Source organism: Anastrepha obliqua, chromosome 1 (genome assembly GCF_027943255.1).
Source record: "Anastrepha obliqua isolate idAnaObli1 chromosome 1, idAnaObli1_1.0, whole genome shotgun sequence".
In the NCBI taxonomy this organism is placed as follows: Eukaryota; Metazoa; Arthropoda; class Insecta; order Diptera; family Tephritidae; genus Anastrepha; species Anastrepha obliqua.
The window spans coordinates 182010487-182036161 of NC_072892.1; the positions used below are offsets into that span (position 1 = coordinate 182010487).

The 25675-nt window shown below is 36.2% G+C and overlaps 1 protein-coding gene across 3 annotated transcripts in view; it reads left to right on the forward strand.

The window, feature by feature from the left end:
* LOC129242832 (sodium-coupled monocarboxylate transporter 1) overlaps positions 1-25675 on the forward strand; it is a 191984-nt gene that overhangs the window by 54421 nt on the left and 111888 nt on the right. The window contains exon 1 of one of the 3 annotated variants that reach the window (XM_054879703.1): positions 19701-20031. The exons of the other annotated variants lie outside the window; for them this stretch is intronic. The gene's annotated coding sequence lies outside the window, so the exon portion shown is untranslated. Of the gene's footprint in view, positions 1-19700; positions 20032-25675 lie in introns of those variants that run through there. 3 annotated transcript variants of the gene reach the window in all.

The following is a 25675-nucleotide window of genomic DNA, read 5'->3' on the forward strand; positions in this document are numbered from 1 at the left end:
ACATCAACGACATTCGTAGATGCGGTGGACATACGCCGGATATCATATTCAAAAAATAAATGCCACGAATTTATCTACCGGATTATCATAAAAGAATCATTCCAACAATGTTTAATATTGTCATTTTAAGTTCTCAATCCCTTAAAAAAATACCCGATGTAACTTTTCAGCGTCGAGAAACCAGAATAGATATTCATTAAAAGCTAATCTTCTACCTGTTCTGATACGATTTCCTTCATAGATTTGCTTTAAAGGAGGGTGTTTCTTTTTTAATGGGACTGTTTTGCTAAATGATATTTTTTTTTTGTAATAAGCAATCCACGTCTGGAATTGGTCTTACATTGAATTTCGTCTTACATTGAAAAGTTTACAGAACTCTCCACTTCTTGTGGAAATTCGTGTTAGTCTTTAATAGAATACGAAATTGTTTTCGCTCTGCTATTTGGACTATTTGCTCTTAATTCCACTTGTATTGCATATTTTAAAGTGCTTGGCTATAAATTGCAAAGTACATAAGAATCCAAATCAACAACACTTTTTGGTGGTAACCATTGATTACCACAAATTCATAGAATGAACGAGCTGAGTAAAATTGAAAATAACATAGCAATTTATGTTGTAGTTGTAGTTACATTTACTTATTTAGTAGCAACAGCGTAGAAGGAATTGTAGAAAAGAAATAGGAAGGATAAAATGAAAGCAGCACCGCTGGATGTACGTCGGTGAAGCAGAGCAGAGTAATTGAAGAAGCAGGAAAAAAGTGAAAGCGAAGAAATATGTGGCTTGGGTGGCAGTGAGCTGTTGCTGGAAAAGCAAAATTCATGTTTTTCTAACTGGGAAGAGCAGCAAGTAAACAAAAGCTTCATTAAATCCACAACAAAGTAACCGAAAAATGCAGATTGCCATCAATTGCGGTTGCTATTAAGTAATCGATAAACCGATCTATGTAACTGTATACTCGCACTCGTGCGTATTCCTACACCAAACAGGAACGAACTGAAAAAGGAATGAAAAATGATGCAACAGTAGAAGAACGCTGGAAAAAGAATTAATTACGCTATTGAGATATTTGTGAAAAAACTTCGCTATCCAATTTACGGTGTCAATGTGCATATTATGTCCTTTGGGAGCTTGAATAAATATTCTGAATTGAAGTTGTAGTGAGATTGACTAAGCAAAAATAAACGACATTGTTATGCTGGTTTACTTATAAAGGGTTTTCTAATAAGAGGTGCTACTTTGATAAAAGATCAATGGTTTCGTTGCTTGTGTGGCACGTAGCGCCGTCTTGTTAAAAATAAGGGTTGTCCAGATCAATACCGTCCAATTCCGGCCATAAAAAGTCGTTAATCATCTCTCGATAGCGGAATCCGTTCACCGTAACTGTTGCTCCAGCTTCATTTTCGAAAAAGTAAGGTCCAATAACTCCGCCAGCGAAGACATGACGTTGTTTATTGTCGCCCGGCGTGAATTCTTGTGTTAACTGGACTTTATAAACCTTAAGACCCAAATCTTTATGCAAAATACGGGTTAATTACCTTTGTGGAATGCCTAATTCCAAAGAACGACGAGGAGTGGACAAACCTGGGTTTTCTTCAACACTTTCGGCTACAACAGCAATATTTTCGACTCTTCTTGAGCGACGCCCACCAATTTCTGTCTTGCGGTCCGGCAAGGCGCTTCACGATGACCCAAAAATGTTCGAGTTTTACGAACCGTCTCTGCCAAATTTTCACCGTTTTTATAGTGAATTTTAATAATTTCAATGAGTTGTTTAAGCCTGTATCGTTCAATTTTTATTAATGGCGTAGTTTCTACTTGTCAAATATCAAAAAATGACAGCTTCAAAAGTGGCATTTACCGAAATAGTGCGCTATTCAAAATAATCACCTGTTATTAGAAAACCCTATAGAATGCTTACGTGGTCTAATTAAATTTCTTCATTACCCAATTGGGATCGAGAGTTATCTACAATGAATTCTGTGGTGAAAAGATGCATGAGAATTATAAAAAAAATGATTATAAAATTACTTCTAGAACTCTGCTGACATGCATTGACATGACATGTATGGATTGATTGTTCGATGTATTGTACAAAGTTATTTGTATGCAATTTTTCGACAAATTTTTGTTTTACAAAATTTTGAATTTCGTAAAAAAACGGGCATGGCTTTTACAAAAACCGATGTATGAAAAAGTAATTTTTAATTTTGTAATATAAAAAATATGTTCAGTGTGCCCAGCCACGCCGTGAATTTTCCAGAATTTTTTCTGAGACTACTTTTAAATTTATTGATCTAAAAATTTGTACATACATTATGTTATCTTTTAGCTGTATTTCAAGACTTAGCATTAGTAAAAATATTTATTTGGAAAGAAGCTACAGCTGATCTCCGGGAGCTCCTCTCAAAAAAGATGTTTTGCGCTGACCACTATATCTCTGAACTGGATTCTCTGAAATAAAAACACCAAACAGATTTCGTCAAACTAATCTTAAATCTAGTAATCAATCGAATGAATAAGCAAAATAAATTTTTTTGACAAAATGGCGGTTTCCAAAAAAAAAATCGATTTTTGACCGAAATTCCGGCCTTAAATTGCTTATAAAACAAAAATATTTATCGGTGAGAAATAATCTTCGATTTATTACTAAAGAATATATTTAAGAAGCTCGTGTTAAAATTTGTGACTAGTCGGTTTGGCCGTTTTCGAGTAATGTTGGTCACCGACTTTGAAAACACCATTCTGAGAAAAAGCACCCTGAAACGCCTTTTCAAATTTGCCTGCAACTTCAAAAATATTCACCGGAACGATATAAAGGTTGTCAAAAAAGTCTTGCGGTATTTCCGCAAGCTTGTCTTTGCAAGCGCGTAGTTCTAGTTGTATTCGTCGCATCGGTTCATGCTAGAGCTTTTTGGAAAGCTCTTTTCACGTGCTAACACGTGTTTGATTAATTGTTGTTTGCTTTTAGTCGTTCGTGAGTTATAGCGTCGCAAACATGGAGCAAAATAAAGAGAAAATACGGCATATTTTACAGTACTACTACGATAAAGGCAAAAATGCATCTCATGGTGCCAATAAAATTTGTGCAATTTATGGACCCGATACAGTTTCTATTTCCACCGCACAACAATGGTTTCAACGTTTTCGTTCTGGTGCAGAGGTGATCGAAAATGCGGCACGGTCCGGAAGGCCTGTCGTCACAAATTGCGATAAAATCGCTGAATTGATCGAAAGAGACCGGCATAGTAGCAGCCGTAGCATCGGCCAAGAGCTGGGCATGAATCATCAAACCGTTATAAACCATTTGAAGAAGCTTGTATTCAAAAAGAAGCTCGATGTATGGGTGCCACACGACTTGACGCAAAAAAAACATTTTTGCCCGTATGGATGCATGCGAATCGCTTCTGAATCGCAACAAAATCGACCCGTGTTTGAAGCGGATGGTGACTGGCGATGAAAAGTGGGTCACTTACGGCAACGTGAAGCGCAAACGGTCGTGGTCGAAAAGCGGTGAAGCTGCCCAGACGGTGGCCAAGCCTGGATTGACGGCCAGGAAGGTTCTTCTGTGTGTTTGGTGGGATTAGCAGGGAATCATCCACTATGAGCTGCTCCCCTATGGCCAAACGCTCAATTTGGACCTGTACTGCCAACAACTGGACCGCTTGAATGCAGCACTCATGCAGAAGAGGCCATCTTTGATCAACAGAGGCCTAATTGTCTTCCATCAGGACAACGGCAGGCCACACACATCTTTGGTGGCGCGCCAGAAGCTTCGGGAGCTCGAATGTGAGGTTCTTTTGCATCCACCGTATAGTCCGGATTTCGCACCAAGTGATTACCACCTATTTCTGTCCATGGCGAACGAGCTTGGTAGTCGGAAGTTGTCCACAAGAGAGTCCTGTGAAAATTGTCTCTCCGAGTTTTTTGACAATAGGGAAGCGAGCTTCTATAAGAGGGGCATTATGAAGTTGGTATCTCGTTGGGAACTCGTCATCGAACAAAACGGCGCATATTTGACTTAAATTGCATTATTATAACCAATTTTATGAAAAATTGAAAATTCAATAAAAACCTATATTAAGAAAAAAAATATATTAAAAAAATCGATTTTTTGAAAATTCTAACTGTATACAACCCCTTAATCACAGGAATTTATCAAATTTTGTTTCATTCGGAAGTAGTGATGTCGATTTCATGAATTTCAAAATTTCCAGATAACTCCAAGAAAAAGTCATGTTTCACCGTAGCTGCTACGCCCTGAACCCCAACGGAGCTAATGAGAGTTGCATATTATTCTAAAAATACTAGGAAGGCGGCATACTCTTTTCTTTTTATTTCTTTATTAAGCAACCATTTCGCTTTTCTATCCTCTTCTGTTGATATGCAACAAGTCATTATCTACAGGAGATTTTATTGACGAGTGTAAAGTTATTCAAATACCAAATTGGATGATTAATTTTGCGCCACTTTATACATACATACATGCACATATATTCGTACTTAAGAATGCGCATTCCTTTTCAAAAAAATCAAATTTTATGACACTTAACACTTTATGAAAAAAATTTAATAGAGCAAAAAAAACATTTATGAAACATTTGTACGAAACCCATAAGTTTTATTTTACATTTGAAGGCACCCTTGCATGCCAAAAATTCAGCTGTGCACAACCAACTACTGCACTATAAATGCAGCACTCCCTCTACTAATTTCGACGAATAATTTAAAAGGCTGTTAAGTGCACTTTATGGAGTTATGTAGCACTTACGGCTCAGCTTCAATAAATCAATTTAAAAAAATCTAAGTGTTAATTACCTTAAAGAGTTCATCTCTACGCATACAAAATATTTATAGATGCTGTGGCTTTTAAGGGTATTTTCTAAAATCTTCAACGAACTGAGTCATGCAATTACTTAGCGACAGCAAAACTGTTGATGTTGTTTGCATACTCGTACATGACATGATTTAGAGTAAATATTATTATTTGCCTACACCTGTCCATTTTTCGTTAGACAATGTGTGAGCTGTTAAGGTTTATCTATTCACATGGGAATAAATAAATATAGGCAGTTTAAATATATTAAGCATACAAGCGTGCCAAGATAATTGCATTTATCTCATGAGCGAAATGACAGAGATTCAAGTGTCGAGCGACGTGATACAAAAAAGGCACTTATCTATGTGTCATTGCTGCTAAATTTAAAATACAAAATTTGTGCAAATATGAACAGTGATAGTGGAAATTTTTACTTTTCACCACTCTCAGACCACAAATTACTATATGACTAAAAGCATAATTTTAATGTTCGCAGAGGCCTTATAGAGATTTGTTCATGCTTTCTCACTCGGGTTTTAAAAGCGTAGTTCATTTAAATAGTTTCTTTGTGAGTTTTTAGAAGTCGTGACAAATGGTAAAGAATCGCACTTCTGACACAACGGGTGACAGTCTAGTGTGATTTTTACGTAAAGTTGATCACTCCTACAAATTGAAGCAAATTTAGCTATACTCAGTAATCATTTTGTGTTAATCGCATTCTTATTTGGCTGTTATATAAGCATTTGCCAACGAAGAATCGTATGCTCCAGGTACATCTGTATCCATAAACGATGCCACTATATAGAACTAGGATGGTTTTTGGAATGCTAGCCAAAGGCTTACAAGCAACGCATCAGATTTTCCTTCCGTTATTCTACACTTTAAATTAAAGTTTGAGGTAAAGTTCCCCACGCGAAAGCAATGGGATTCGAATTCAGTATTCAACTGCACTTTACACTGACGGATCCAAGATCGATTACGGCCTCGGCGCCGGTGCATATCGGAAAGACCTCGAAACTTCCAAGTATTTTCGCCTGTGGAATTGGAATAGTATCTTACAAGCAGATGTTCTGGGGCTAAGGAATGCTTGCGTCGGAAGTAGTCATTTTTCAGACAGTTAAGCAGCCATTTTAGCTTTAAAGTTGCCTATAACCAATTCAAAAATCGTGAGACAATGCAAAGAAGAACTTAATACTTTAGTGCACAGGAGAGACATCACCCTCATCTAGATACCTGGCCATAGGAATATAGAAGAAAATGACAAGCCAGGGGGCAATCCTTTAACGAGTCCGAAGCGGTAGAAATAAGCGGCCACTGACATTTGGGGACCATGGCGGGAAGAGGGGGTGGCCTTACAACGATAGATGCAGAAGCTGCAATCAAGAAGAATCTAGGGAAACAGTATTTCACTATCTTTGTGAGTATCCAAGTCTGGGTGCATTACGAAACAGAATCCTGGAGAAATTCTCGATGGTAACTTGAAAGAAATTGCAGAAAAAAATAAACTACATAGGCGGACTCATAGTCAAAGCAAGATGGTTGGACTGATAAAAAGTAGTGTATCTACAGGTGGTGTATCAAAATGGACTTTTTTGTGCTAATTGGGTCTAGAGTGTGTGTCTCAGCCAACACCTCCATCACCACCACCATATTTGTTTTTTTTTCCTTGTTCACTCCACTCGGGATGATAGGGCCTCCATAAAACTCAGTCTTGCGTCGGTTTCGTTACTCTATTTTGCTTTCTCGCAGGGTAGGTGATTAGCCTATCTAAATAGTGGAATACCCACCTGTCGTTGCTTAGGAACAACGCCTTCCAACTGTTTAGAGTGCCATCTGTGCTTCACATTTTTCTGTCAGAAGGAAAACATTTTGGTGTGACTGGGCTATTACCGCGATTGCCCGCTTCCTCTTGCTGGCGCCACTGATGCAATGTGTGTATTTATCTTTGTTTTTTGCTTGTTTTAGCAGCCACAATAAAAGTAATGCGCTAACTTTTGTGCGGGAGTAAGGATTGAAGGGATAAGGTTTTTTTTTTTTTTTGGTTGAGTAATGAATTTTTTTCTTCTTTTTAGAGTTTGAACAAGTATTTGAAAGCCCCAATCGTCAAAGTATAGGGGGCTCACTTGAACGCACAAGTGTACGGATTACGATATGCAACCTAATAAAAGCTCAACACTTGGAGTTTCAATGCATTCATAACATATTATATAACATTGGTGAGCTCAACATCAATTTTGTGAGCCGAAACGCGGTCAAGTTTACATAATATTTGAACAGAATATGAAAAGTGAGTCAAAATTAGCTGAACAGCTAACTTTCTTCTTATCTCTGAAGGGGTAAACAAAGCTGATATTTTTAATTTACATAAATAAAACAACATCAACATTACCAACAACTTTATTTGTGTGCTTAGAACAACTCAACGTAGAATTAACTGCTTTGATAAGTTTCCACATAAACTACGCGTGTTAATTTAAAGAATAAATACTCAGCAAATTTGAAGAAATAATAGCTATTGCGCATTGTTATGGTGGTTATACGGCTCTTGGATGGCGAAAAAATATGAAACTATACTTCAATTGACATCTGTTACAGTAGTTGTTAAATTTAATTATTTTAAAGAATTCCCAAAATCATTTATTATATTACAATTGAAGAGGAGGGATGGCACAAAGGCATGAAGCCTGGCCATAGAACGTTTCACATCTATACAGACGGCTCTAAAACTTTAGACGGAGTGGGAGCGGGCATTTACTGCTCAAAACTAGGGATAAGACAGCCTATCAAGCTGCTAGACCACAGCAGTATTTTCCAAGCGGAAGCTTTTGCTGTGGGGAAAGCCGCGGAGCTAGCCTACACTAGAACAAGAAAGAACTCATCAATTAATATATACGTGGATAGTCACGCAGCAATAAAAGCTCATATTGTATTAAGTCACAAAGTGTTCGACGGAGCAGGGAGGCCATAAAAAGGCTAGCCGCAAACAGTAGGCTGAATATCTGCTGGGTACCCGGTCGCAAAGACATTATGGGGAACGAAATAGTAGATGAGATTGCAAAAAGTGCAGTTAGACTACCTTTTAAGCAAGAGAACGATATACCAAAACCGCTAAACACAATATACAATGAAATGGACGACCACATGAAAAGGCGAGTGGAAGCCAGGTGGACTAATCTGACCACATGCAAAACGGCAGAAGTTATGTGTAGAACTAACGACAAAAAACTGACTCAGTTCGTACTTACGCTCTCGCGAAAGGACTGCAGAACTATCATAAGCATGCTAACAGGTAATAATCTATTGGCTGCACATGCTACAAGATAGGGATTGCTAGCACGGACAAATGCAGAGAGGATGTTGAGGAAACTTTAGAACACCTTCTGTGCGTTTGTCCGGCATTGTTAAAAAGGCGTCTAAGATGCCTGGGAGCCCCACTGTTTGAGGGTCTGGAGGACGTCTTAAAAGCGGAGCTCCCAGCTCTACTTAGATTCGCCAAAAGCGCTGCCATCCTACATGATGTCTACTTTAGGTATTCATAGAGGTCTGTCTCCATCTGGTATCGCTAGGCACCAAAAGGTCTATGCGTGGCTTATTGCCAACCAGGCTAACCTAACCTAACCTAATTCTAATCGAATGCCTGACTTATGAAAAAACACTTATAATTAAAATTGAACAATTGTTATGGATATTCCTAAGCTCAATGCAAGATTTGTGCCTCACAAACTGACAGACTACAACAAATCAATCAAATTGCGTGTTGTGCGTGTGCAGAGATAGATATAATTAACTGTACTCATAAAGATTCAAACTTGCTGAATTATCTGCGGCTTTTATTTATTTCCGTCACTGCATTTTGCGACAAGAGCAAAGCGCAATGAATCGATTGAAGCTTCTGTGACTAACCTAAAAATACTCTTCGAAACGGCATTGTTAACTTGTTTAATAGGAGTATCGAAGCAGAAGGCGAATACCACCATTTGATTACTAAAAAATATTGGGTTGTTTGTATTTGTGAAGGAATCAGGATTTTGTGTGATATGATGTTGTAAGCCTAGAATGTTCAGCCATAAGTCTTCTCCATATGATTGTGGAGTCTCAATATGGATATGTTAGGTCTCTTCCTTTCGTTGCTTGCCTTGGGGTTCCACAAGGCAGTATTATAGGCACGCTGTTTTTTGTTTTGATTATCAAAGATATTCCTTCTTTATGCAGATGATGTTAAGATGTATTCGGTGGTCACTAGCTCTCTCGATTCTGAATCTATGCAAATTGATTTAGATAATTTTAGTGACTGGTGTATCAATAATCGTTTAAAGCTAAACATAAATAAATGTTTCCTAATTATCTTTTCTTTGTATGCCACTGCCATTGCCACCTCTTATCATATATCTAGAACGCCTCTGTCAAGTGTAAGTGAAATTAAGGAATGGATGTAGTATTATTTTTTGTACTTTCGGAAAACTACTTAAAAACTCCTTATCTTGAAATGTTTGACATTGAAACCTCTTATCATATATCTAAAACGCCTCTGTCAAATGTAAGTGAAATTAAGGAATGGGTGTAGTAATATTTTTTGTACTTTCGGAAAACTACTTAACAACTCCTTATCTTGAAATGTTTGTCGCCCTAAAACCGCAGGTAAGTCTGTTTTCTGGTTTACACCAGCTTACTGACGTAACAACGCTGGCTGCACTTTCGAAGCTGCTCTAAAGCAACGAAATGCCTCTAATTCAGTAAACATAAATCAAGAATAATTCACATAATTTGCTCTAATCCGGTAAATTACTAACGTTTCCATATAAATGACGTAAATTTCAGGTTTGCAGGCTTTATAGCCCAAAAATAGACTGAAATTTAAAGAAAGTGCAAATAAATTCAGGTAGAAACACTTGAACAAAAACACTTGAACACGTAGTTGTGGCAAACATTCGCATCTTTGACTATTTTATGAGCTGTTCTTTGGGTTGACGCCAGCACAAATAACTGAACTCAAATTTAATTTGTTTGCAGGTGAAGCGATTTCTTTAGAAGTAATAAAATATATATGACGAAATAAAACGGTAAAATTTTCCACAAAAAACTTTATATTATTACTATAATTGTTCAAAGATTAAGAGCAATAAATTATCTTAATACATGAAAGTACATGAAGTTTCTCATGATTGCCATTTATTAAGGAGAGCAAAACAAAATAAATGTCGCTTTTTTATTTATGCAGCTCTGCGGTAGCCACTGAAAAGTTTCACATTTTTATTTCGTTGTTATTTTTCATATGAAATCTGAGCTGATTTATGGACTTCTCTCTTCATTGAAGTAATTATTAACATTTGTTCGTTTATTAAATTAATTCGTAGTGTCTTTTTTTGCTTAATGCCAGACGAGAGTTTTTTGGTAACGCGAAATTCGATGAAATCCGGTAATACAACGTGACGAGAATTCTTCTACGAATTGCAATTATTTTAATTAAATTTATGGCAAAGCCGAGTTAGAATAGCAATAAATCTCATGTTATGAGCAAAGCGATATATTTGTATGTATATGTAATAGCTTGAAACAGCTTCTCGAATTTTAAGTTTGCCCTGCTTTTAATAAAAGTGAAAACGTCGCAGAAAAGTTTGTGTTTTGGAAGCCGTCACATTGTGTGAATAAGAGGAAAAAGTTGCGAACACAGCAAAACTTCCTATTGGCTGATCAAACATAAATATCATCGAGGCCCATTTAACAAAACACAACTGAAGTTAAAAGTTTAAAATATTTCATTGGCATTCACCTCGCATCCATCAATTATTTCAACACAACCTCGTATGCAGGCGTTTTGTGATTCAGCACTAAAATTTCTATAGCACTGTAAAACCTTGAAACCCTTAGCATATGGCTTAACAAATGACGTATAAAAGCCAAAGAGTGCCCAGTGCATCTTAGCAACTGCGAGATACCCCAAAAGGGTATCGATCAAATATTTTCAAAGCGGAAGCAGCTTTAAATAACACTTATTTCCCTTTAATTGCTACCTGGCCATAAATAAAGCAATACTGAAAGCGAGGTGGATGTACGGAGTGTAAACCTGAGTGTTCCGCTTCAAAATCAAATCTTGACACCAAAACAGTGGCGCATGTGTGCCAACGAGCCATGGTTTGTCTGCTATCGGTACGTGAGGGATTGGCAACACCAGCATAAGATGTAACAACCGGCTTGCTCACCACCCAAATCCTCGGGCGTCAAACCATTCACACCAAAACAACGTCCCGCGCATACTTAAAACTTTTAGGCCTACCGATCTGCCACAAAGATTTAAAATGTAGACTTTAAGTAAAGAACTATATTCGGAGTTCGTACTCGGGTCATCTTTTGAACATTTTAATTAAATGTAATACTGAATGTTATTTTATGACAGATAGTATTTAATAAATGAATAAATGAAAAAAAAGTCAAAGTTTCCACGGAATCGAAACCAACTTCAGGCACTCCAGCTTTTGCCTCATTCGCCTGGCTTCATCATTGTCCTTGTAGATGTTCTATATTAGGGTTTTCACTGAGGTTCAAATTTAACAGGACTTTAAGCGTTGTATGTGTAACTGCTAGTCCCCACCAATTCACAGCAAACGTTAAATTTTCATGGGCTTGTATTTAGGAGAGGAGATTGTAGTAAAGAGGCGCACCACAAATTAGGATTTGCTAAAGCTCTACTCAACAATAACTTATTTGCGCGGTAAGCCGTTTTTGTTGCCTTTTATGGACTGTAATTCGGTACTTGTATCGAAAAGTTTGACATTTTTTAGCATAAAATTACAAAATTTTCACTTAAGAGCTTTATTTGTTTTTTTTTTTTATTTTTTTAAGTAGCATACAAAATTCATCTCACTGAACTCGTGAACTTTTCATGCGATGATTTATTACGATTTTCGACGTCGGTTACCGAGATACGGTAATGCATTGATCAACTGACTTCGATTTTTTACGTCAAACCACCACATGCAACAACTGCAAAGCGCTAGTAAAACGACCGTCCAAACCTGGTTGTTGTACCAAAAACAATCGGTGCTCTCCATCAATTAATAACGCAAAATCGTCATGTGACATATCGCGATATAGAGACATCCTTAGGCATTAGTGAGATCGGCATAAATTCAATATTGCATCAACATTTGGTCGTCAAGAAGATTTGTTCTCGTTGGACACCTCATAGCTTAGCAAATGTCCAAAAAAGGGCTCGTGTAAAGAAATGATGAAAAACTTTAGCCGTGGGTGTTTAAAGCACGTCTACCATCTGACATCGTAACAGGTAACGACTCTTGGATCTATGCATATGAGCCGAAAGCGACAATATAGGATTCCAAGACGAACTTAATCCAACAAATGTTGTTCGCAGAAGAAGCACCTCAAAGAAAATAGTCGCCTGTTCTTTCAGAAAATCTGATCATATCGCAACTTTACCACAAAAGAAACTTAAAAGACTCAATTCCGAATGGTACATTTCTTTGTCAGAAGTTTTCCGAGAGTTATGGAAAATCAACCGCCAAAGACGAACCATGCCTCTACAAGACAATTCGAATTCTGACGTATGGGCTGACACAGGAGAGTGTTTGAGCACCCAAAATATAAAATGAATGGGTCAACCCCTCTACAGCCCTAATAATAATAACCAAATTCGAGATCAACGTTTTTCAAGGCCAGAAAAAGCTGTGAAAGCCTTAAAACAGCTCACTTCTGAGTGGCAAAGGTGATCTGAAAATAAATTCAAGCGAGTACAGAATTGTATTGACTTTCGAGGAGAATATTTAGAAAACAATGAATCCATTCTCATTATTATTTAATTGTACTTTCATAAGTGTGCGCAAAATATAAAAGGCAACCCTCGTAAACCAATCATTTTTTACTATACTTAAAGACGTATAAATTCACTAAAAATCACAATTCATTCTCATACGAGAATGAGAAGGAAGTAGGGAGTTAGTAAGTTGCAGAGAAATCAGTCACGCAGCATTTCACATAAAACTGTTGCAGGTATTTCATATCTCAGTAGTAAACTGCGACGCCCCTAAATTTTAAAATTAGTGTTAGGTGGATATTATTCCTTGGCTCCCTTTCACATTCCTCATACAGCCTATAATACTTTCTGTAAACAGGCAGATAAACAGACGCAGTCTTAGATTATGGCGATAACCACTTGAGCTAAAAACGCCTTTATATCCAAATCACAGACGTATCAATTCTATTTATAGTCATTTGTAATATTTTTTTATTTTGTACTTCGCATCTAGAAAATGAAACAGAACAGAGAATTAATAGCAGCTCGAATTTCGGTTTGAAATTTATTTGCTCATAAAAAACTATTTTTTTAAATTCTTTGCATTTTTTAGTTTTCCCAAAAAGAAAACACAGATACGCGCCGATATTTTAAAATGAGTTGTTAAATAAATTGCGAACAAGGTTGTGTAAACACTTCTAACACTGACCTGATATTGCGCATTTTGGATTAAAGTAAATATAAAACACGTTTGCGACAGAACTTTTAGTTACGTACAGACAATAAAACAATGTTTTGCCGATAAATTACCATATCAGGAAAGCACATGGTTTTCTATATATAAGAACGCAATTCATGTTTTTAAAACACATTTTATTTTTTCAAAATTTGCTACCGGTATACTGGCGCACTGGTGATGTTGTCAACATCGTGAGGAGGTCAAAATGTCAAAATGTTTCTTCATACTTCTATGAGTATCTGAAATGTCCGAGCTGAAATGCTGGTGTTGCATATTTTAGTGGGCATTTTATAGAAATCTGTGCAAACTATGAAAAATGTGGGAAGTTTCATATGTGTTGCATTCAGAATTTATTGTTTTTAATATTGAAAAATATAAATATTGTGCATTACAGTAGCAAAAGTCATGCAACTTCAAATAGAATATTTTGTAAAATTGTAATTCCATCCTAAACGATGCTGCAGCGAGAGTGTAACGATGGCTTAACGAGGCTAAGTTAAATTTAGATGGTCACAAAACCGAAGCAGTTCCAAAAAGTGCTGGAGGGCAAAAGTCCTTTGAGCAGAGCATAGGTACTCACCGTATAATCTCGAAAAAAGGTGATGAAATATCTTGGGGTCTGGATCGACTCAAGACTTTGTTTCAGGTAGCATTTAGTAAATGTAAATTCCAGGGCGGCTTCTTTCAATGGTGCCCTGACGCTACTCCTACCTAATATAGGAGGGCCCCAGGGAAATCGCTGACTCCATAATTCTTTATGCAGCACCTATCTGGGCGGGGACCAAAAAGGCTAATCTACGGGAAGTCATCCAGACATACAGGCAAGGAGCGTTGCGTGTAGCTTGCGCGTATGGAATGGTGTCTGATGGTGCAATCTGCGTAATAGCTAGAAAGATACTTCTGGACCTTTTGGCAGATGAAATGTATCGGCTCTATAACTGGCAAGGAGCGCGGCCCACACCAGTACAAAAAGCAGCTGAACGATTGCTGACAATAGGCCGATGGCAGCAGCGGTGGGATGAGTGACAAAGCGAACCTACAAACTTATACCACGTGTTGATGAGTGGTTAATGACATAAACGCAAGCAAAAAAACACTTACAATTCCTACAAAAATAACCTCGTAGTGCAGAACAAATGCGAGCTTGCATTAGTGGTTTAATATTTCTCTCGAGGTTGCTGCAATTCCGCAACTGGGTGCTTTCGTACTCTTGCACATTTTCCTATAGAATTTTCTTCAGTTATGCAAGCCAGAGAAAGTTTCGCTATTGTAAGCCAGCCTTGCATTGGTTTTATGTGCCGTTATTAACACACACATTCTACTTAATGGTTATCACGTATTTTTTACAATCTCAGAGTACATCAAAGTATTTATAAGATAATTTTTAGCAATTTGTGAATTATTATACATAAATTTAGTAACGAAATTTTTAACTTTGAAAAATAACTGAACACCGATATTTTAATAGGGCTACCCTCAAGCATGCAGTATCTAAGTCAGAAGAAGTCGAAATCGAATCCAAAAACGATGCGCTTAGGTTAAGTCATTAAGCATCCTATTGTGGCGTCCAATTAATAAAATTTCTATTTAAAAATATTTTGATTGGTGCTGAAATGCCAGGCAAAAGGTAAATGATTAGACAAGTTTGAAGATATTTCCATATTTTTATATTTATTTTTTTTATCTTTTTTTCTGGTACTGAAAATTTTAGTCTCAAGTGGAAGAAATTTCTAGATAAAGCTTTTATTTAGCATAAAATAGGATATAATAAATATTTGGCACAGAGTTGTATGGCAAAAAAAATCACCTTAACTGCTTGCGGTGCCATTTAGCTGGACGAAACTCGGGCTCAAGTTTTACGCGTCAATGCGTGGCAAACAGATCAGAATTATATAAACTACTATAAACTAACATTCAATCACGACCCAGGCTCGTGATGTTTATGTTTGATCCGACTATCTGTACACGAACCTGGCTCGTCAGATTCATGTTTGGACCGAAATTTTCATCACAAGTCAGACTCCTTAAAGCACGGCAAAGAGTTAATCTACAAAAAAGTATACACTTTCTATTATGCGAAATATCAGAAAAGGATTACAAACATCTGTCAGATCTGCAGACAAAATTTTGGAGTGAAATTATGAATAAATGAGGCATTAGGTCACTGTAAGAAACTTTTTTTTCTATAAATTGCATAGTCTTAAGATAAGGATGAGCAAAATGTCTGAATACATATGCAAATTTTGAATTTTGGAGCAAAAAAAAATTAAAATGCTTTTTTCTGGATATTGCATTTTTTAAATCGTCCATAGATATGAGATTTGCGAAAGAAAATGGAAATGGATCGGTCAAACAAACCATTAACCTGCTACTGGCATCAGCAGAATGTCGTTGGACTGGAACCCACAAGGCTCTCGTCGTAGGAGACGTTCAAAAGGAACACAGAGGTGAAGCCTATTTAATGAAATCACGACGGTTGATGATTCGCTCACGTGGACACTAATAAAGTTGAAAGCTACAAATCGACCCCAATGCAACGTATTTATTTCGGCGCTTTGCGTACCTGGTCGGTGCTCTAGCAAATGATAACAATTATTATAATAGACATAACAAATATTGACCCATTACATTTTATATGGAAGTGCGGATGAATTCTATCGATTTATTTCACATATCTCTCATTTACTTCAAAAGTGTCATAACAATTTTTTTTTAGATGAATATGTAGTAATGGCCACAGCACTTCTTTTAAGTTTTGTAAAAAATTCATGGTGATATCTATTAACAGTAACATTTGATAAAAATAAGTATTCACTTTTACATTACATACGCACGTACTCGAATTACACCACTTAAAGAATGCAATTCAATTTAATTTTCTTTCTAAAATGCTCTCCTTGTTTATTAAATTATTAAAAATGTTGACATACATAATGCGTATAGGCATGGAACATTTCTTCGTTTGCCCATTAAAATTTAAAAATTTGTTTACTTTGAAGTAAATCCAGTCCCGAAGTCGATACCGAAATCTTTGCCTCACTAAGATTTCATATACACGAAACCACAAATCTGAAGTGGAGATATTAGAATTATTGCTAGTAAGCATTTGCATATGTTTTTGACCTAGGCAAACTATTGAATAACAAAAGAATTTATGTAAATCCAATTTCATAAAACATTCCAAAGCTTTTTATTGTTTACTAATAAGTCCGTTAGCATTTTTCTCAATTTATTTAGTTATTTATTTATGAGCGTCGAATTCATAAATATAACTCAATTGATTTCAAATAAAAATTCTCAAGCACCACTTCAACCAACACAAACACTACCCGCTATGCGTGTGTATGTATAAGTAAATAAACAAATATGCATTTATGAATGAGTCTCAGCTAAGCAGTCAGCTTTCAAACCAACTTTCCGACCAGTAATTCACTCATTCAACTGCCGCGCCTATTTCGCTTGCTCAGTTATAGGGTAGCTTTTAGTTTATTGACAATTAAATATGTTTTGTAGTGCTCGCCTAACTTAATTGCGGAGCAATTACTCCGAAGCACAAATACACTGGTATATCCAAACTATTTTTTTCTCGGCTTTTTGTTTGTTTGTTGTTTAACCTTCAATTGCTTATTTGTTGTTTACCTACATAATTCAAGTATATTCTTATTTCCCATTTTTCAATTAGTTCCTCTAGATAATTTTTCTTTCGATCATATCAGGTTTTCTCTAAAATGGCATAACTAAATTCAGTTCTTGATTAATTCTCTTACATCAGCATAACACTCAAACTCATGGAAAATTCCGATAAGGAGCATTAACAACACGAAAGTAGATATGTATATAAATATTAGAAAAAAGCATATTGTCTTTCAGGATCTTTTATTTATAGCAGACCAAACTCTAACTCATTTCAAATAAATACAAGTATATGTAAGAGTGTACTGAATAAGAGCCAAACTGGGCATAACTCCGTGTAGGTGTTCGCAAGTCACAGTTTGGGGATGAATAGAAATGTATAGACTGTTTGTTTAAAGTTCAACGTCCTCTTAAGCGTATGTTTGTTATGTATGTAAATTTTCTACAGTCATATGACGCCTGCTGAATAGCAGGAAGCCTTAAAGAGAAGTTGTTTCGTAATAGAAGTGCACTTGATTCCCCAAGGAGAGATCTCTTAAAAATAGAAAGAAACTGTACGAATCATTGTCGACATGAAAAGCAAGGGCAAAAGTGAATGTGGATAAAAGATAGTTCGTTACATTAGAAGAACTAGAACAATAGGAATTCCTACCACTTTATGGCTGTGGTGATAAGGCAATGATGAACCAAAGAGATGATCCCAAAAGGTTAGAAGGCACACAAATCTAGTCGAGTCCCCATTTCATATAAGTCATAATAATTGCTGGCATTGAGGTAGGCTAATGAAGCAAGTTAATCTAAATTATATGATAAAAAAACTCTTACGAAACTGCATTTACTACTAATATTGTCTTTAAAGTATATAATAAAATTTAGTCTATAATAATTTAATTCCATATTTTCGTGGCACACTCTAACCCTACAAACTTTATATCTATCAGTTTATAATATTAATTCTATCATTTAAATATAAGTCCGAAAATCACCTCCATTGGAAAGAAGCTTTTTGTTCGGGTGATAAAAATATTTATTTCCAGTATCGACAGTTTTCGAGCAATTGTAATATAGTAAAATAAAAAAAATATTTAGCGCGTTTAAAAAACAAAAATTCATAATTTATAATTTAACTTCTACTTTTAAGTTACAAAACATTTTTACTTTTTAATTACCTTTTTAAACTGAAAACTTTACAACTAAAAATCCATATAGAAAAAATAAAGTAAATTTATGCCAACTTCGGCCATCCATAAACACTAATTTTGAATGACTCGCTGGAGGACTTCGGTCGGTATTTCGAGAATAACTTCAGTGATGTTGGCTTCCAATGCCTCAATCGAAGCTGGTTTATCAACAAAGCATTTAAACTTTACGTAACCCCACAAATAAAAGTCCAAAGGTGTGAATCACACGATCTCGCTGGCTAAACCACTGGTCCGAGACGAGAGATAACTCCCACCGAAACGACGACGCAGTAAATCCATTTTTTCGCAGGCTATATGGCCGGCAGCGCCATCTTGTTGGAACCAAATTTTGTAGAGATCACGGGCTTCAATGTTCGGCATCAAAAAGTCATGGTGAGTTTATCCTGGCGTGATAGCGGTGGCCATTCACTGTTACTTTGGCGCCAACCGATTATCTCTCTAGCCTTGAATGGCTTTGTGTTGCCCTCCAGCCCAAATGTGGCAATTTTGCTTACTGACCCAGTCATTAAGCCTAAATGGGTCTCATCACCATACACCAGTTGGCCTGAGCGCGCGATGCACACTTTTCTCACAGCTTCAATTTCGTAATGCATTTGTATGATTTGTAAACGTTGTTGAGGCGTAAATCTTTCCGTAATGAAATATCCATGGATACTGAAAAAAATTATGTATTTCGTTCGACAGTAGTCATGCGTGATCTGTCAAAAAAACCCTATTGAAAAAAGTGACTCCAATCAGATCACCATTTACAAAGTAAATCTAGTTTTGGAAATCGATGTCTCTCCTTGGAAGATATGTCTGTGCATATTTTTCTATGTCATTAAAATTAAAAAGATATTACGATCTTTATTTATACAAATTTTATATAACTATTATATTATTCATGCTAATGCACGTATCGCTCATATACGTCTACCAGTTTATAGCCCCTGCAGTCTCAATGTTAACAAAATATTTGTTTTCTTTTTCGAAAACTCGACAATAGGCGACAAGCAGCCCTTTCAGCAACACTTGTGGTATACACACACACTCACATAGCTTAGAGTAATTTTCGTATTTAGTCCTACGTAATTTTATCAGATCCCAACATCACCGGACAGACGTATCAACACCTCGGTGAGTGGCACATCATCTCAGTAGTTCAAATAAAGAGCGTGAAAAGAGTTATTTACTCGCGGCTTAAAGTGCATGCATACACAGGTACATATGAGCGCACGTAAACGAAGAAGCCAACAACACCGATACTAGCGACTGCTCAAAATACTAGGTATTTAATTCCAAGAAATTACAAAAAACAACACTGAGCATCAAATCAAAAGCGAGCGGGAAGAAAAATACTCGTGAAATTAAGCGTTTCTTCCGAGGTGATTTCAATGCCTGAACTTGCTGCTGGCCTATTAGCATCGGCCGACCAACGGTTCAACGGATCGACGCATGAGTGTAAAGTGCGGGTGTGTGCGAGTGCTGCTGTATTTATCCGTGCATGTGTACCAGTATATCTAATCGGATGTATGGCAAGCGCTATATAAAATTAATAAAGCATTTAGTTTGGGCATTTATTTAAAGATTGCCGCCCGGTCGTGAGTGACGCGACGCGAACGTAAAATATAATATTTTAAGAATTACAGTACAGTGGGTCACGCTCTCACTATGTGTGCTATTTGAAAAGCGAATTTATGTGATTCAAATTCTGGTGCAAAGTTTTAAAGAAAAATAATACCCGTAACAAAATAATTTCTGTTTTTTGTTTTGGTTTTTTATTTAACTCGAATACGTCAGTGGCTAAAGTGTTTTTGTTTTATATGCTTACATACATATCTATATATGAAAACTAAGTAGACGTTTTTTTCCAACGTCAGGAATTACACACATACATACTTAGTTACGGAATGTGAGTATTTCAAATTTATATTTTTTATAAATCCATTTTTTATAAATATATAGCCCTTAAAAGTATTTAAAAACATCACGGAGGAGTGCAATTTCAAAAATAACGTTTTTTTATTATAAAAACAGACAGTATTACTTTCTCCAGAGAAATCTTTTAAATATTTTTGTAACAACGCAAGAAAATTGCATTTCTCCTGCTTTTCTGCATGAAATGGCATGAAAACCAGTGAAAGAGCAGACTTGTTAGTAACAGGAGCGAGAGCTGTGCTAGCCTATCTTCCAGCTCTGAAAAGGAGTTGTTCAGGAACATTTACCGATAAGTGGAAAATATGTTAGATTAATTTAAGCGGTTGTAAAGTGCCCAGGATCACAGCTATGTAGGTCAAACCAAATAGAGAAAATCTGTGAGATTTTAAAGTAATTGCCCACTGGGTGCACTTTACTACCCAGGCAAGTCCATAAAATGCGTCAGGTGAGCAAGACGTGTGAGCTGAATAAGGAAATAGTTGCATAGTCAAAGTGAAGTCTCTGTCGGAGCTAAATAAATAACACCCTTAAATGTAAATAAAACTACACTTCAATTAAAGTGAACTTTATCTTTATCAACTCCAACTCGACTATGAAAGTGAGAGTTGGCTTTTGACTACAGCTGGTACCAAAATGTTCGCAAGTGAGGTAGGTGGAATTGTTGAAGTGCCACTCTGGTACTCCACGAGTAGCACAAAAGCGCCGTTTCGATACCATTTTGAGATCTCTAAATTATAAAATTTAACAAACTACTAAATTTAGCAAATTTTTTTTTTAATTTATCTTAATACTTAAGTGCAAAAAAAAAATTCGGGCTTGAAAATATAGAAAGTAATTTCGAAATTATTAACAGTGGTAGGTTATGTCGAAAAGCTGTATAAAAGGTGCCGGCCAATCTTTAGTCTCGATTCCAAACAAAATACATAAGATAGACAGTTCACAGAGGCCTCCATCCTTGCTGGTCAATTCAAAAAATAAAAACCAAACAAAGAAACGAGTATCCCAATACTAAATTGTTTTATACAAACTCACTGCAAATTGCTCGTTAATTTAAAATATTTTGTAACGTCGCAATGAAAACTCAATAAAAAAAATGTGTTCTCGGTAACGGCCCACAAAAGTCGATATTGTGTTCATAATTTGTATGAAAATGTGTGCAAAGATATCTCAAAATTACCTCTTCTTTCCCTCTTCGACCAGGCCAGTATTGTCTTCTACGCCTGTAAATCTATGTTCGGCAAAAAATGGGGTCTCAAGCCACGTATCGTACTTTGGATGTACAACTGAGTGGTTCTGCCAATTTTGCAATATGGTTGCCTAGTTTGGTGGGTAGCTCTTCAGAAGGACTACAACACCACTAAACTAGATAGAGTGCAGAGAACTGCATGTGTGGGCATCACTGGTGTTTGTAGAACATGTCCCACTGCTGCGCTCAACGTTATTCTGCACTTACTTCCTGTGGATCTGCAGGTTAAATCCCTTGCTGCTTAGAGCGCTATCAGGTTGAAGGAGGTTGGCCTCTGGAGACAATTTCCTGTAGGACATAGTAGCATGTTGAAGCAGATCTCCCATCCTTCTCTGTTCTTCGCACTGATCTCTCCATGCGCAAACTGTGATTTGAGGGTTGTGCTAGGGCTATCTTTCCGAGCAGGTACCTCTGTTTTCACAGACGGTTCCAAAATGGAATCTGGAGTGGGCGCGGGGGTTTTCTCTAAATAAGCCAGCATTTCGGTCTCCTTTAAACTGCCGTAAACGAGCTGCGTTTTTTAAGCAGAGGTCTTCGCGATCCTGCAGGCATGCAAAATGCTTCAAGATCACTGTTGGGAGGGAGGTATTAATATTTTTTCTGATAGCAAAGCTGCGATCAAGGCACTGGTGAACTCCTGTATGGAGGAACTCAAACATCTCGATCGAGCAGGAAATATCTCCCTTATCTGGGTTACTGGGCACAGGAATATAGAGGGAAATGATCGGTGTCCCTTTGTCCGTTGTTAAAGGGAATCTACACAATTTCTTTCTAAGAAAAGCGCAAGACAGATGGAGATCTGTCTTATCGTGTGCTATTTCGAAAACACTATGGCTCCAATACGATAGAAACAGAGCGCTTAAGGTGATGGGAATCCCCCGCCTTTCAATTTCCAAACTCATTGCGGTGTTCACTGGTCACTGGGTGATCGGAACTCATGCGGAGAAGCTTCGAATACCGTACAACCCCTATTGCAGAAGCTGTGGGGATCCTGCAGAGAAAGAGACTGTTGAACATTTTCTCTGCAAGTGTCCGGCTCTCGCGACTAGGCGCTTGAGATTCCTTAGCGTGCCCTTTGGGGATGACTTGAAGAAATTCTCCAGCCTAGATCCCTTTTCTCTCCTCCACTACATCAACAGCACTGGACGGCTGTAGAAGGTTTTCTCTTCCCAATAATTTTTCTTTCCACAGGTAATGGTCCACATTATGGTATCAAAACGACACGTAAGTGCTACTTGAAGTGTGCCTGTGGCACTCTTGCCATTTTACCTACCTACCTCCCTCTTCGAAATATTTCAGTTGTTTATTTGCAAAATGTTATCACAAGCCAACTGATTTATGTACGCATTCGAGTAAGTAAACCAGCTGATATGCAAACATATGCATGTGTATTCCAAAGAGGGTACGTCACCGTTATACGGCGATATTAAAGTTCAAATAAAATAGTGTGTCACAATTGTCGACTTTTTCTTAGTAGAAAAGCGTGAACTATAACTGTAAAATTTGCTTTTAATGATTGCTAACGTAAAAACAATCCTTTGTTTAAAACTTCCTTGACTTATATAAAAAGCCCTTCGTCAAAATATATTCATCAGTTTAATTACGATATTTTTTCCTCTAAATATCATACTTTTATAATGTGCCACTGCAGTGTATTTACTCATACCCATTAACAAAGTGACTCTGGAAAAAAGTTTGAAATACAACAAATACTGAAATTCATAAAAGGAAGTGTATGTCTGCTGATGGCAGAAACCACCACAAAACATATTTTGTTATTCATCATAAAGGGCTGTAATAAATTTAGAGGCAGCAACAACATCTTTAAAGGCAGGGAACCTACAGATTTATTAAAAGATATTTCTCTAAAAAATATGTCAAATATTTATGACTTTATGTATCAAATTGGACTAATTTGTCTTTTATAATTTTTTTTATTGGTTTGATACTAATTTTTTTTTTAATTAAGCAAAAAATCGTTAGTATTATTTTAGACCGATAATCTTAGCTTCTAGGGCCTTTCGTATTGTAATATAATTATTCATAATTATTCATAATTATATTTCTAATAAAAAAACAAATTAATTTAGAGTTACAACAAATAAAAAATCGTATATTTAAAGCTCTGGTTAGCATACCAGTCGAATCGAATCTAACCCGAGCTTTCTTAGTGAAAATACTCGTATTCTTTTGAAATCCGTATCTTTTCTTAAAGCTTCATTAATTTTTATCAGAGCTACCTTGACCGGCTACCAAACAAATTTTTACTTTTGAGTCTTGTAATCTAAGGCTAAAAATAAGCGAATATATGTATATGCATGTGAAGTCGTCATGTGTGCCCTCTGAATGATGTGCGCCTCTGGGTGGGCAATGAAACAGTACACATAAATGTATGTAGAGAGGGAGAGTAGACACTAAACATAATGAGTAATTTATGAAAAGATAGCAAAATCGGGAAAGTCGCTTTATCTTGGGTCAGTAGCTAAATAATGTTCCTTAAAAAGGAACCGAGCGAATTTTTCACTCCACAAAACTCCTTGCCTTTGAATTATTATAGCAACAGCAAATGCGAAAAAATATTAAAATTTAGTAAATTCAGTATTATATTTTTTTAAAGCTACAAAATATCATGCTTTAGGCATTTTCGAAAACCGATTTCTTTTTTTTTTTTAATCAATAAGCTTTTTTTTTTACTCCTGTAAATATTTTTACATTTAAGCTTTTTCATTGCACTTGCTTGTGTGTAAAAGGTAGACCTTTTATTAAAAAACAAATTTTAATTTAAATATAGATGAACCAATTCATTTTTGTGTAAGCTCTGCACAATTATGAATTCAAAATGAAATAAAAAACATTGGAGGAAATAATTGAAATCAAACATTTAGTCGACTTTTAGGTAAATAAAACTGGTTGGCTTGTTGTCATAAATTTGTAATTTCCAAAGCAAATAAAACTAGTTCACAAACAGTTTTAATTAGGCGTGAGTATGCAAATGTGATTGTAAATATAATAGTTTTTACACGACTGTAAGGCTTAATTCATGTTTATTTAAATACCTTTGCTGCCAATACAAATCTACACAGGGCAGCTTCCAGCGGCGTCACGTCGGCATTTCAGACGTACTGGAGTGGAAACCTTCGACCGCATTTCATTCATGTGGCTTGGTATTTAGTATGCGCTTATCATGACGCCAATATGTAGATAAATGTAGGCATTGGAAGCCCACGAGCTAAATATTGCAGTAGTGCTTAGATCAAAAAATATGATTGGAAGTGAGAAACTCAGAAGGTGAAGATTAATAACCAACTTCTCGTAAACGAACCTTTTGATTGCTTTGTACACTTGTTCATTGTCGAAATACTTTTATACTCACAGTTCTTAGTGGAATATTTTTCGATTGTCTTCTTGCCCTCCACATCTAAGTCGTTATTTTTCCAACATATAAACCATTCGTGTTTTTTTTTCTAAGCAAAACGAAACCACTTACAATTTACAACACAACAGCTCCTACCGACAGATGGAGGAATAAAAATGTATAGGTATCCAAAGTAATTCTGGAGACGTCTGTATCTCTCTGCACTTGTCTAACGCCTATTTTTTATAGAAAAATATTCATTATTCTTACCTGCTAAATTTCAATCGAACGACGCCCAATTTTCTTCATAGAGTATTTCCAGAGGAATTAATATCATTCGTTTTTTATTACTATTTAAGAAATTGTCTTTAAGTAGGCACAAATAAAACGAAAGCTATTTCATTCTACGATTCTCTTAAAAAAATAAAGTTTAAAACTTATTTTTTAAATTTAGTTTTGCGATCATGTTAATATAAATATAAATACATGGAATTTAACTAAAAAAATTGCTTACGACCAGGTGTGGCTTGGAGAGTTTGTATCAATTTTATAAGTGCTCAGCCAAGCGCTAAGAAAAATTCCCATCCATATCAGCATAGTACAAAAATATTAATGAATAAATCATTGTTATACATCAAACCCGCATGGACACTTTTCAGTGAACTTCATGGCTATAGCAAAATTTTTGACACCGCATGCTGGTGGATCATAGCCACAAGCCGCCTTCTTTAGCCCCGAAAATAGACATATGGAAACATTTGTTAATATTCAATGAGAGTTTATTCCTACAACTGGAAACGACAAGATTATGTAATTCCTGTTGCACAAGATAAACATCGGTCTCTGGCAAATGTCGTTTTTTTTTTGCCTAAAATTTCGACTTTTTACACCGACAAAATTCACAAATGTGATGATGAACTCATCATTAGATGTGTCTGAACTGACATTTTATTTATTTTATTTTAATATTTGTTTTTCTTTTTAGTCATAAATGCGGTTAATTTTTTCATTTAACAC